Source organism: Sturnus vulgaris, chromosome Z (assembly GCF_052056855.1).
Source record: "Sturnus vulgaris isolate bStuVul1 chromosome Z, bStuVul1.hap1, whole genome shotgun sequence".
In the NCBI taxonomy this organism is placed as follows: Eukaryota; Metazoa; Chordata; class Aves; order Passeriformes; family Sturnidae; genus Sturnus; species Sturnus vulgaris.
In genome coordinates, this window is record NC_142283.1 from 23,514,300 (window position 1) to 23,529,432 (window position 15,133).

A 15,133-nucleotide genomic window follows, 5' to 3' on the forward strand; every position below is an offset into this window, starting at 1 on the left:
CTTGTGGGATAAAATTCTCCATTTCTCTCCTGCAAGTTGAATGATTTTGACAAGACAGGAGAAATAATAACACTAACAATAGGAAGCAGATTTTTAATGTTAATATTAAAAGTTGTATTAGATAAACAGATGGATTATTTTTTTCTGGAGTTCCAAAAGCTGCACTAGTTCTTGGCAATGATCAAAACTATCCCCTTACTCCTCCATGCCGCTTTGTTTCCTGCAAATTTGATGACATTTTCACAAACTGTTCCAAAGAAAAGAAAAGTGTGTCTGCAAACTTTTGTCTTTTTAAACTGACTTCTAACTGTACATCAGGATGATATGCAGGAAGATACCTCTTTGAAATAATATTGAAGTAAAGAAATTCACACACAAAAGGAAAAGGCAGCATAAAACTTCACGAAAGTAGTAAGCAAAAAAGTGTAATTTGCAACCAGACAGTTCTAAGTGCCAATAATAGTCCACAGTGAGTTATCATCGTACATACCATCAGAAAAAAAATGAGATATTTCTATACTGCATGGACCTTAAATTTTTTTATGCTACAGAATTCACTTCAAAACACTGAAAGTTACTTAGTGCAATATACAAGTCATATCAAATACAAGAGATAGCTCATCAACATGGAATAAAAAAGTTAAAGATATTCTTAATAGACTCTTATATCTACAAATGTTGAGAAATATATTTTCAGGAAGTACTTACCAAAAAGAGTGTAAATATGTGTAATAATAATAATTTTTAAAAAAAGGAAGCATGGAATATGCCACTGCCTTGACTCTTTCTCTCTTTCTGTACTTGGGAACATTGAATATGGGGTCATCATTGAGCCTAATCAGCTTCTGCAGATTGCTGAAATCAGAAACTGGAGTGTGGAGAGGGAGAGTGAAATAAAAAGGAAGTAAGAAAACAGAGCAGATGGCCACAGAGGTGGAAGTGTTTGCAAATGGATAGTTTTCAGACAACAATGAGAAAAATCTGAAAATGCAAAAAGCTCTATACAAAAGCAGCAAGAGAGCTGGTTGACGCTCAGGGTTCACTTTCTCAAGGCTCAAGAATGGTGCATCCCCAAGGAAGAAATTGAGCAAAAATGGCTGGCACCTGGGTGAAGAAGGAACTCCTGTTAAAACACAGATGTAAGCAGAAGATGCACAAGGTAGAATGAATGAAGGGATGAATATTGGGATGTTGTCAGAGGATGCAGAAATACAATGAGAAAGACCAAGGCCCATCTGGAGTTAAATCTATCAAGCACAGCAAGTAGGCCTTGTTCAAATACATCAATAACAAAACAAATACTATGGAAAATGTGGATTTCGTAGAGAATACAATGAGAACCCTTGAAACAGAGGTTGCAGAGAAGGCAAAGACACTGAACACCTCTGCTTCAGACTTCACTGCCAAGGCAGTGATGAGAGAACCAGGGAGAAGGTCTACAGCAAGGACGATTCTCCCATGTTGAGATTACAGATCAACTCCCGGCCCTGCACAGGACATGCCAAAAATCACACCGTGTGCCTCTGAGTTGTCTTCTTGACCTCTGTCAGGCTTGGTGCTGTCACCATTTCCCTAGGGAGTCTCCTCTAGTGCCCAAACACCCTTTGGGTGAAAAACCTTTTCCTGGTATCCAGCCTAAACCTTCCCTGACTCAGTTTCATGCCTTTTCCTTGAGTCCTGTCACTGGTCACCACAGAGAACAGATCTGTATCTGCCCCTCCTGCTTGCCCTCAAGAGGAAGGAAGGTCTCCCTTCAGGTGCCCCTTCTCCAGGCTGAACAGACCAATTGCCCTCAGCCACTCCTCACACCTTTGGCTTCCCCTCCAAACCCTTCCCCATCCTCATGGCCCTCCTTTGGACACTCTCCAACAGCTCAATGTCTTTTCTGTGTTGTGGCACCCAGACCTGCCCCCAGCACTGGAGGTGAGGCTGCCCCAGCTCAGAGCAGAGCAGGACAATCCCCTCCCTTGCCCGGTTGTGATGCTGTGCCTGATGCTCCCCAGGACCATGCTGGCCCTCCTGGCTGCCAGGGCACTGCGGGCTCATGTTCAGCTTCCATCAATCAGGAACCCCAGGCCCTTTCTGCAGCAGAGCTCTCCAGCCTTTTGATTCCATGCTTATATACACAAACAGGGCTGCCTAATCCCAGGTGCAGAGTCTGACACTTGCCTTTGTTAAACTTCATAGGTTGCTGATTGCACTTGTAGCTCTCTGACTTGTTGAGCCTTTCTGTCTTTGAGGGAGTCAACATCTGCAAATTTAGTGTCATTGGCAAACTTTGTATTCCTCAAGTCCTAATCTATTATTTTATTTTATATACCTTTAATTATGCACAGCATCAAAATCACCTTTAAAATCATTGGTTTGATATCAGTTTTATTCAAGTTCTGTGGAACTTCCTGTCTTTCAAAAAATATGGAAAATCAGAGGATCAGAGGTCACCAGCTAGGTTTTTTACATCAATCTTGTTTAAAATATTTTAAAACATTTCAAATGCTTTAGACCTGATGATTTAACTGCTTAATATGCTTCAGAATTACTTAGAGAATGGAAAAAAATATCATGTCCACTACTACCATAAGATGTACAATAGCTGATTGTGACATAATATTTATTAAGCACCTCCTCTACTTTACTGCTGACAGTCACATGCTGTGATTCTTGAGGAAGCCATGTACAAGGCTGAGTTGGACTTGATGATCCTTGTGTGTTCCTTATAACTTGGAATATTCTGTGGTATTCTATGATTTCCATGTTATTTCCATGAATAATACAGTTTTTAGGCTTCATGTTGATCCTTGTAATCTTTAAACACACAGTTTAATTTAAAATACATTTCGGTCAATTTTTTAACAATTCTCTCTCCTACTTGCTGTACATTTTGCATACTTTTTATATGTTGCTTGAATATTTAATGATCAACTCTAAATTATACTTTTACTTACCTTCTATTATTTTATAGCATAAAGGGTCCTGCTTTTTGTGCTAATGCCAAATATGAAGTTTGGGAGCATTTCCTATGATACTTTCACAGCAGGATTCAGTTACCACACATATTTTTCTTCTCTAAGACACACAGATACTTAAAGATGAATGCTGACATTTAGTCATCTTTTTTTTTTTTTCCCCCAGAAGAAATGCATCAGCATTTAAACATGTACCATCATGTTTATTCAGGATGGTAAGCTGAGCTGATGAATAAGTTTCCATGTGTTGAATATAGCTATTTTTAAGTTAAAAAATTGTCAGTAATAACTTCTAGACCTTTTTGAGAAAATTGTATCCCAACAAAATTAGAACCAAAATGTCAGTCGTAGAACCTCAGAGGTCATCTAATTACACACACACAGAGACACACACACATACTTCCCACCATGGGTAGGGACACTAGACCAGGAAAACCAAACTAGACTAGAATCAAAACCTCATTGAACCTGGCATTGAACACTTAGAGGGATGGGAATCCAAAATTTCTCTGGGCATCTCCAGTGCATCACCATCCTCATATCAAAGAATTTTTTCACAGAATTTAATCTAAGTCTACTACTCTCATTAAGTTTAAATCAATCAAACTAAATTTTTCACACCTGTAATGCAAGTTGATTCCTCCGTTCACTATGCAGACAGAAAACTCAGAGGCTGCCGTCTTGCTCTGGCACGCAGAGTGATGGCTGATAGCATAGCTCATGGTGTCTGTTCTACAGTGATGACACAGCCCTGCTCCACAGCGACTCAGCAGCACCTGAAACAAAACCAGCAATGCTGTTTGTCACAGATATCTGTTGGCTGTCCCTTCCTGCAAATCCAGTTGGAATGAGCAGCATCCCTCCTTCCTGCCCTACAGACCTCTCTTCAGAAGCAACAGATGAAATTATTTTGAGAAGACTTATTCAGCTATTAAAGTAATTTTCAGTTTTATTTCTTCCTCGTTTTATGTAGTCTAGACCTAGCACAATTGGTTACTCTTTCAATAGACATGTAATCATATAATCTTACTAAAATTCTTCTTCCCTAATATAACATAATAGTCTAACTTATCATAGAAACATTAAGGTTGGAAAAGACCTCTAAGATCATCGAGTCCAACCTTTAACCCAGCAGCAACATGTTCCCAACCTAAACTGTATTCCTTTCCTAATTCACATTTTATAAACAGTCTCTAATTCACTTCCTTTGACACATGAATGTCAATATGAGTGTGCAATATCTGACTTATAATAACTTGGATTTTCTTTTCTTCTGCATCTTTTGGGATGATACGTTTTCTGATTCTGAAATTTATTAAGAAGGAATAAAACTTTATCTTGGTTAATACTAAATTAGACATTTTGTTTAACATTTTAAGCTATGTTGAAGATAAAAATGCCATATTATTTTAATGAAAAACTTTTTTGTAGTATTAAAAAAAAAGGCACTTCTGAAATAAATGGTATTATTTTGAAAATGTTGATGAAGTGTCTAAAAACTAAATATTAAACCAAAAAGTCTTCCCTTTAGTTCAGGAGTCCTCCTAAAAGAATTTAACATTAATAATTGATTGAGTATTCCATCCCTACTCCTTGATATCACCATTATTACCAGTGGAGAAAAAAAAATCACATACATTCTATCTCTGTATATTTAATACCAAAGAAAAATATTTGCAAATATTTTTCAATCAGAATTTTAACCAAATATACATGGATCATGGAAATGAAGATAATTTGGCACCAGCATGATCATTCCCACGTTTGCTTGCTATAGTCCGTCAATAGATAAGAAATTTATTTTGAAAATAAGGAAAAAAATGTTAAGAGTAAGTAAAATATTATCCCTGAGGAGACTTTGACTTCTGTGTTTTGATTTCATTCCTGATGGTCACCTCCATAAAAGTGGAGAAATGAAGAAATTTCCAGGCTTTGCAATTTCCCTGATGCTCATCCATAGCAGTCACATCTTGACATTTCATGGCGTCAACAAGCCAGCTCTCATACATTCACAGTGAGGAACTACTAAGGAATAACTACTAGAAAACAGTCATTCTTGGCTTTCTAATGAAGGACTTTTGCATCAAGAAAGCATGAACTAATTCAGACCAAAAAACAATACCTTATGATAGTGTTGGTGTGTAAAAAAGATTTTGCAGTGTCCCTAGATAATTATTGCACAGAGACTAATGACAAATTCTTTGAAAAACTCTCCAAAATGGTTATTCAATAGCATATGCTATTGAAGTGAATGTGATTTAACAAAAGACCTGAATGCTAACAATACTACTATGAATGCCTCTAAATGGATCAAAAGTGACAATGAGGCTCAGAGCAAGGGTGAAGAAGTCAGAGGTTCAGACAGTATTTTCATTAATCCTTCTATCAAGGGTCAAAGGATCAAACCAGGACAGATTCATCCAACAGATGAAAGCAGGGTTGCACAGATGGTTCACCAGGAGGGCTTTAGTTTCCTTGACTTTGGGAAGATGGTCCATAAGTTATTGTGGGAGGGTGGTTTCTATGGCATGAAAGGGGTTTACACATATTGCGTGACATTCACTAGCTTTACAGGAGAATATCTTCAGCTGTGACTGACTGGCAAGAAGAAACTGCAACACTCTGGATAAAGTCCCTTAAAGTAAGAAGGATAAAGTTATTCATAGCAGCATCATATGAAGGAAGAGAGTTCAGTGAATGAACTCACTGTTACATGTTTGTGATTTCTGTGCACCGATGGAAACAGATTGGGAAACAATCAAGAAGATGTATAAGTAGCATAAGATAAAAGCTGCAATTTAACTGACCTAACAGATATTTGTTAGGAAGAGTGATATGATTAGAAGGAATTATTTAGAATATATTGATATGTGTCTCAAGAAGCAAGTTCCAACTTTGGGAAAATACAGATGTTATGGCTCTGGTAGTGATCAAGGCAGAACATGGTAGCCCAACAATCAACATATTCACATGAATGAATTCCAAGATTTCAAAAAAGGTAGAAAAATCAAAGCAATTATGAAAGAAAATATCTTAAGTTATCAGAAAAAAAAATATTTTTAATATATAGCTCTGATGTGTTTTACCATTCTTGGTTCACAGGGAAGCAGAATCATCTGGGATCATGAGGAAAATGTGGAAGGTGTAAAGGGCACCAGTAAACTGGCAAAGGCAGATCTGGTTAACTTAAAAAGTAAAAGAAGTCACAGAAAATTTTAGTGCAGACATGTAGCTTCAGTACTGAGAAAGAAATATTGAACCAGCCAGATACTTTGCCCACCTCATTAGAAATTACCATTAAAAGACAATACCAAAACCAACAAACCAAAACCAGCCAAAAAAATAAAAACCCAACCAAAACATACAAACAAACAAAAAGACAAGACTAAACAAGCCAAAAAAACCACCTCTATCTCATATAACATGCTCACAGAAAAATTTCAAAATATAGAGATGAAATTGTTTAAGGTAGATAAAAAAGATTACTAGAAAGCTGTACTCAAACAGCAGCTTTTTTATTGTTGTTGTTTTGTTTTGTTTTTGTTTTGTTTTGTCTTAAGGAAGGGATTGACTAAAGTGGAAGTTATTTATCCTGCTACTGTAATATCATAGTGTTATTAATTATTTAGATGAGGAAAAAGTTTGGTAAATTATCCTTTACTAAGAAATCTGGTAGGGCCTGCAAACTTTCTAAAGGGCTGGATTCAAACTTAAAAGAATCCTCACTAAGTGAAGAAAAAAACAAAGAGGGATGCAAAGAGCCAGGGAAGTTTTGGAAGGGTTAAGTAGTCAGAGTCAGCTGAATAAGCGAATGATGCAAAGCCTCTGGGAGAGCAGTCCTACTGGATTTCTGGGAGTATAGTGAAATCATGAACTTTAGTCAATAAAATTGCAAAAGTCAAGTATAATTTAGAGATACCTGAGGGCCATAATTTTTAACAACAGAACTAATCCCTCACCATTTTCAGGGCTGACCTACTAGAGTAGTTTTGTGGAGATCTGGAAATCAAGTTGATCATGAGAAGGCAGTTTGTCCTTATGGCCAGGAGAGCCAATGGTGTCCTGGGATGCATCAGGAGCAGCATGGCCAGCAGGTCAAGTGAGGTCACATCAGGAGTGCTGTATTCAGTGCTGGTCTCCACAGATCAAGAAAGGAACTACTGAAGAGGGCCCAGTGGAGTCCACAAAGACAGTGGTGGGCCTGGAACATCTCTCTTACAAGCAATGCTCTCTTGTGAGAGCTGAGCCAGTCTAGTCCACAGAAGAGAAGGCTGAGTGGGGAACTCATAAATACATAAAAATATCTCAAAGGCAGTTGCCAAGAGGATGGTGGCAGACTCTTTTCACTGGTGCCCAGAGACAGGACAAGGAGTAATGGCCATAAAATAAAGCACAAGAACTTCCACATAAAGATGAGGAAGAACTTTTTGTTCAGGGTGGCAGAGCACTGGAACAGATTGCCCAGGGTTGTCAGGGAGTCTCTGCAGACACTCAAAATCCACTCAGACCAATTCCTGTGTAACTTGCTGTCCTGGTGACCCTGAAAAGATCCACTAAATGATCTCCAGAAATCCCTTCCAAAACTAACCATTCTGTTATTCTGTGACTACCTCTATGGGCATTACTGAAGCACAGTGTAATATGATCAGTTGTAAGCAACAAAGATTCACAGAATCATTTAGGTTGGAAAGAACCACTCAAAATCGTCTAGTCAAACCTTCCAATCAAAGTGGCACTAGCTTCCAATCTAGGTCAGATTGTTGAAATTCCTGCTGAGTTTTGAAATTCTCAACGATAGAGAATTCATGGCCTATCAGAGTTCCTGTTTCAATGCTTTACCATTCTCACTCTAGATATTCAATTGCAATTCCCATTGGTTCAATCTGTGACCTTTGTCTCTCATCCCCTCACTAAGCACCTTAGAAGAATTTGTCCTCTCTACATAGTGTTAGAGCATTGAAGACAGCAACCACTTATGAAATGCTCAGTACAAGAGGCATGGAGCTCCTGGAGAGGGGCCAGCAGAAGACTATGAAGGTGATTAAGGGATTGGATCTCTCTTATGAGGAAGGGCTGAGGGGGCAGGGTCCATTCCACCTTGATAAGAGGTGACTGAGATGGAACTACATCAACGTCTATGACTATGTGAAGGAAGATGTCAGGGGAATGGATCCAGACTCTGCTTGGTGGTGCCAAGCAATAGGACAAAAGGCAGCAGGCAGAAACTGATGTATAGAACCTGAATATGAGGAAGAACTTTACTGTGCAGGTGACTGAGCACTGGAAAAGATTGCCCAGAGGCTGTGGATTCTCCCTGTCTGGAGATATTCAAGAAAAGTCTGGACACAATCTTGTGCAATGTGCTTTACGCCCTGTTTGAGCAGGGATATTGGGCCAGATGATCCACTGTGGTCCTTTGCAGTCTGACCCATTCTATGATTCTGTGAACTATTTCCCTCCAGCCTTTTCTTATCTTGGTTAAACATATTCAGGCTCCTCAGCCTCCTCATAGGAGTATATGTGTATGTAGGAGTCTGGAGCAGGGAGGTGGGATGTGGAAGAAAAAAAATTCCAGAAAAAAGGAAAAAAAGTTGAAAAAGCCAGAGGAGAGAAACTGAAAATAGTCAGATGTCTGGAAAACATGACCCATGGGGAAGGATTAAAAGAACTGGCATTGCATGTCTCAAAGATAAAATTGATAGGGGAATGTGGTAGCAATGTTCAAACATATTAGAAAAAGATAGACAAAGGAAGAGGAAAATACCTTGTTCTCCACATCAATGGCAGTTAGAACAAGAGGTAATGCACTTAAATTGCATGAGAAAGAAAAAAGTTAGACTAGGAAAAATTTCCTAAGGATAAGGAAGGTGAAGTACTAGAACAGATTGCCTGGGGAGATAGTCAAATATTAATCACTGGAGAGTTTTTGAAACAGATTTGTATGGTTTGTCCTGCCATGAAAAAACGGACTAGTATTCAAGTCCTATCTTCTGTGCTTTTATGTATGTAGCTGACTGAAGAACAGTTTTGCAGCCCAGAAATATGGCAGCTGAATAGAATAAAGGATTTTTAGTCTGATAAAGAGCATCAATCAAAGCAAGTGTGTGTTGGCTTCAAGGTAGGGACAAGAAATAATTTGAGGGGAAATAAACCATCAGGGTTTACTTTCTAGCTTTATAAAAATACGGGACATTTATGATAAAGGTCTCACTTCTATCATTCTGCCAGAATAGGCAGATAACATAGGAGGAGCTGCATGTGCTTCCTCAATGCATTGATGATATTAAGATGAAGTGTGTGCAAAAGAGTACCATATATATGTGTGTGTATGTAACAGAGAGATAGAAGTACTTCAGTGGGAACAGAGACACTCTCAGAAGAGATGCCAAATCCATTCTGGAGTAGAAGTCTGTAGCTGGAGTGCCACAGGTGCTGTAGAGGGGCCAAATATAATCAAAGACTGTAGCCAACTAGGGAGCAATTAAAATTCAAGTGTGAGGATGTTAAAGAAGCAGACATTTAGTCACATTACCCTGCCATGGTACCACAACAACCAACTCTGCCAAAGTAGGAATTGAACTTGATGAGTTTTATTAAAGCCATAGGAGGCTTTGACAGCCTAGTACGTCACTTGCCCACATGGCAGATGTGTGAGACTTTAATCTGTCTACAGAAACAGTGCAAATGGCTGAACCAGAAGGACTAAGAAAATCAAAAATAAAGGTAAGTGGAAAGGAAGTGGAAGAGAGTTGGCAAGAGAAAGAGAGAGAGAGATTATTAGAACTGCAATCCACATATCTGAATGAACTCAAAAAACTATTTCTTTCTGGCAACATTTGTAGGCTTAGAAGAAAATGTTCTTGCGATGAGCATATCACTTTTGGTCAAACATGTTTTTGAGCAAACCCATACCTGAATTTTTCCAGTACAAGCACATGGCAGGAACCAGTGCTGTGGTGTAGAGTGACTTCTCAGTTTGCATAGAACTATTCACAACCCAAGGAAAGAAAAAAAACAGGTGTAAAGAAGTCCCTTGAAACCTTGAAATCATCACTTTATCAGAACTAGAGGCAAAGCAATCTCCTGTTATGAGATGAGTTATCCTTGCCCTACCTGCAATGCCCATTGAGTGCTTTATGCAATATATCAATATACATTACAATAGTCTTCCAAATTCCCAAGGAAAATATCTGCTTTCTCAGAAAGAATTACTTAGCAACATACTTTTATCAAATGCAGGTTAAAATATGCTTGGATGGCTTTCGTCACACATTCATGCATGTGTTGGATGAGATTCAACACCTCTAACTGACTGGCAGGTGGCCTTCACCCAACCTGTGAGCCCTCAGAGAAGTCTCCTACTCTCTGGTCATCACTGCAGGGAGTCAGCTCACTGCTCACACCCAATCTGTGCCCTGCTCAGGCACTGTGTAGAGGTGAAGTTTTCAAAGGTTGCCAACCAGAACACCCACTAGGTAAGGCTCACAATGTTTCCACGAATTTTGTGTTTCAGACATATAGCACAGCAATAAACAGTCATTCAAATTCTTCTCATCGTGGATCAAGATTAAGCAAATATAAACTTGACTGTTGTTTTCAATTGTTAGGCAGTTTCAACTGAAGCTCCACTGAAAAACAAGAAACTGCTTTTCCTTTTGTCAGAGTCCCTTGAGACAAGGCATTACAACAAGATTTTTGAAATTCTTCTTCTTTCACAGAAAGAATATTATCATATAATATGTACATGTATATGTATATGTACATGTATACAATATAATAAATATGATATGATATGATATGATATGATATGATATGATATGATATGATATGATATGATATAATATAATATAATATAATATAATATAATATAATATAATATAATATAATATAATATAATATAATATAATATAATATAATATAATATAATATAATATAATATAATATAATATAATATAATATAATATAATATAATATAATATAATATGTCTGCTACAGTAAAGATGAATTACTGATTTTGATTTTAGAAAGATACTTCTTGGTCCCCTACACGAACTTAAAAACCTAAGAATTTGCATTTAACATGGGTATTTGTATTAGAATGAGACAGTGACATTCAAATCATCTATTTAAAATATATTTTTAAAAAACCCACCAGATTTTGGTACATCTCAGCCATTCATTATTCCACAGCATGGATATTGTGCCAACCACTGCTTTATTAGTTTGTTTCTTTCTTTTTTTAAAATATATTTGTATTTTCTCAAGTTTTGAGGAAAAGCAAATAATCTTAGCTGCTGACTGACCATCATATTGTCTCAGATTGTAAAAATAAATGTTCTGTAGAAGCAGGTACATAAAAATACAGGGTTAGGTGCAGATTTTTGCATCTGACAATAATGAGTGAAGGTTTATGCCTAATGGCTTTTGTTTCTGTTATAAAGGAAATCTCAGTATCAGCAAAATGAAATTCCTGGACAGTGCAAAGAGGTAGCTGGCAACATATTGTGTTTTCCCATTGCAGAATTTCACCTAATAATGAAAAAAAATATGTCAGATTTTGGTAACACTTCTATTCCTTTATAAATTTGTAACAATATTTGCTCTAGGTTTTCGATACCACAGGTGACTCATCAAGGATATTTAAGCTCCAAGTAAATTGTCTAAAATAAACGTTCAAGAGTTATTAAGAGGTTCATATATTTTGATGGTCATAGACCACTATTACACTATTAAGGGACTTTCTGGACTGAGAATGTGTTTTCAAGAACTATTATTATTATTTCAATCCTAATGAAGACCATGCAAGGTTTTTTTCCCTTTGTTTTGTATGACCTTGCAGTACCCATGAGAAAATGATCTCAAGATAGCTAAAAAGTAGTAGGAAAATTAAAAAGGAAAATATTTTATTTCCATTTAAAAAAACAAACCAAAAAACTCCTAGCAAAGATTTCCTGCAGCTCCCCATCAAAAGGGCCCTCATTGTAGGACCCCTTTTGCTTTTGGTGTGAGTATGGACTCATCTGTTTTCAACAGCCAGTAAGATATTGACTCATTGTTATGTAAATAAGCTCCTTGCTGGTAACGTGCTCTGACTCCTGCTCACTATACAGGACACATCTTAATTGTTTTAAAAGATAAAAAATATTAACAAATAATTATAAGAAGGGAAAAAAAATCCTAGATGGCAAATTAGCCACTGTTTCATTAGACATTTCATCTAATGAGTTAATGTAAAAATGGAGTTATAAAGCATGTCTAAGATGTGGAAATATACTGTGGGAAGTTTTTAGTATTGAAATGATACGCAGGCATCTTGATCAGGATTTGTTAATTCCTGCTTTACTCCATCATTTTCCAGACAGGTGAGGTTATCCTTACAAAATGAAGAGGGCACCTGGAGAACTTCTTTTCACTTGAATCTTTTTCATCAGTTTCACCTGAGATGCAAGTATGATTGACATTGTGAAGACAGCACAAGTGCTAGGGAATCCCATGCTGAGATATTACAGAGAGTGAGATGAAAATAAAAGATTCGATCTCAAGCTGGTATTATATCTGATCTGAAATCCGTAAAGCAACATCCTGACATGGACATCTGCTTATATAGTAACTTTTCAACCAACATATAGTACTTGCCTTCTTTTTAAATCAAGCTGTGTCTGTTCTGTTGGCCTTCTTTCTGGTAATAATGTTAATTAAAAACATAGAAAATTAATTAAATTAATTCATTTTCAGAGGGACAAGAATAAACCCAAATGGGCTTCCAGCTTGAAGAACACATTAACTTTGTGCAGAAACATAACTTCTGTTTCCCAGCCTGGAAAATGGATTTATGTATCACATCTAGGTCATTTTTATATCATGAGACAAAACCAAATCTCTTCCTGTGGCGATAATAGAAAAGTCCATCAGAGCTATACAAGGAAGCTCCATTTAAGTTTTGAATATACATGTAACAAGCTCAGAATACCTATTTTTTTTGAATTAAAACGACAGAATTCTGTCTGAAAACATCAGACTAAATTTGAGACCAATATTATTCTTAAAAATCAATTTATATTGAATAGAATTAGTTTTACACATTGGTTTTCGTTTGAACTGTGAGAGACTTTAGTATGCCCAAATAAGATTTTTTCCTTCCTTAATTTAACCTTTTATTTGGTTGGGTTGGTTTGATTTTTTTGTTTATGTTTTGGTTTTTGTAGGTGCAGCGGTCTTGCGGTGACAGCTGTCAGGGAACAATCAAGTCTGCAGCAACAACATTCCTCAACAGGACATAAAAGATTTGTGCCCTTTTCCCACCAGCATTTCAGACCGGGCTGTGACACCTATTGAGGAATGGCTGGTGGGGGGCTTCATTCACCCAAAATGCTGGGATTTTCATCCTGTGAGGAGTCTTCTGGTTAACTGGTTAGTTGGTTGGTTGGTGCACTTTTCTCTCAAGAAATGATGGTTGGTGAGAGGGAAAAATGTGATAGGACAGAAAGGAGAAATCCCAGCAGTACACTACCAGGGTCTGTAAAAGGCCCACCTAGGAAACTACAAGACTTGCAGTCTGTCAAGGGTTTAAGGAATAAAAAATAATTTGATTACAGGTGCTCAAGCGGCATTCATTTTATTCTTATTAGCTGAGAAATGTCTCTAGGGATTGCATGCTAATCTTTAAAACAGATAAATGGCTCTATTAAAAGAAGTGTAATTTGTTCATAGCTCTATAGCATCAGACTATTTTATGAATGCAGGGAAATTGTAAATACAAGACAATAAAGAAGAAACTTCTTCTGAAAGCCTTGTATAGATGACTGTATATAGAGGTATTTGCTGATTTATAATCCCGAAAAGAAGTTTACATATAGAAAAATATTGGGGAATTGAGCCAATATTTCCTTTTATTTGTTTTAAGGCTGAGACACACTAAAAAAGCAATATAAATCATCTTTATTTTTTAAGATTAAAGGGAACAAAAATCTTGAAACTATACCTTATTATTTGCCTAATGCACTCTGAAAATAGAAAGGAAGAAGAGAGGATGGAGAAAAAGAGAGAGAGAAAGAAAGAATCAAAAGTCAAATTTTCTATAAACAAAAAATCAAATATCTTTTTAGTTATACATGGTGAATTACATGATGTAGATGTGATTTTCTAATCAATCAAAGTAATATTTTCGGGGTTTTTTTAGTTAAAATAAGAGGAAAAGGCACATTTTTTGTAACAGCATGCAGAATACAAACAGCTTATGATGCACAGCGATAGACAAAGTACAACATATTTTGAATACAGAGCACTGACTCCACTGTATTTGCATTTCAGGATTGTTTTGAACTTAGATAACAAGGCATAAGACCTTGGTTAGTGTAGAACCTCAGACATGCATGTGAAACTTCTATGAAAAGTCGTAACGAAAACAAAACACATATGTCTAAAGCTAAAACTAGGTTTTAAAGGCCAGATGTAAAACCTCACTGAAGTCAGTAGAAGTCTTTACTCAAAGGAGCTCTGGATCAATGCCAAGAGTTTACTCTGTTAGCATTTCCCCAAGGAATGTCTGGGGTGCAAAATAAGCATTTCTATACTATTTTTTTGTAATAAGCAATTACAAAGGAAAACTAAGAAGGTATCATTAGTGGGAAGCTTTGCATGGAATTTCCTTTATTTTAAGGAAAATATAGGTTTGGTTCTGCAAAAAATGTCATTTCATTAGTTTCAAATAGCAGCTATACACAAAACACTATCTGATGACTGAAGAATCTGAGCCAAGAACATAGATCAAGGGGAGATCTGTTGAAGCTGTTATTTTACAAAGGGTAAGTGGAGAAATGCCAAAACCACAAAGCTGCAATCAGGCTATGAACTTCTCTGAAGTTCAAGGTCACTTCAGCTGGGAGGTTTGACTAAACCCAGCCCTGCCAGTAGTTCATTTGTTTCTCACACAACATTTGGAGGTCTAGTAAAAGCAATTTGCCGTTTTAGGGACCTAATCATAAGCACAATGTGCATTGGTCCTTGTGTGCCAGCACAGCTCGAGCACAGTGACCTAAAGTCTGTGGCTACCCCCACACATCTTGTGAGTCTGTGGATGGTTGCAATTACATGTGTCAGCACAGCTGCATATTCTTTTTTTAAATGCTTCCCTGTCTGCTGGCAGTGACTGTAAATTTAATGAGAGC

General features: G+C 37.1%; 1 long non-coding RNA gene across 1 annotated transcript in view; it reads right to left on the minus strand.

The window, feature by feature from the left end:
- Positions 1–15,133, minus strand: part of LOC148219743 (uncharacterized) — a 100,086-nt gene that overhangs the window by 57,596 nt on the left and 27,357 nt on the right. Inside the window, exon 2 of the long non-coding RNA XR_015799669.1 lies at positions 3,588–3,742. This is a non-coding gene — a long non-coding RNA (uncharacterized LOC148219743). The remainder of the gene's footprint in view (positions 1–3,587; positions 3,743–15,133) is intronic.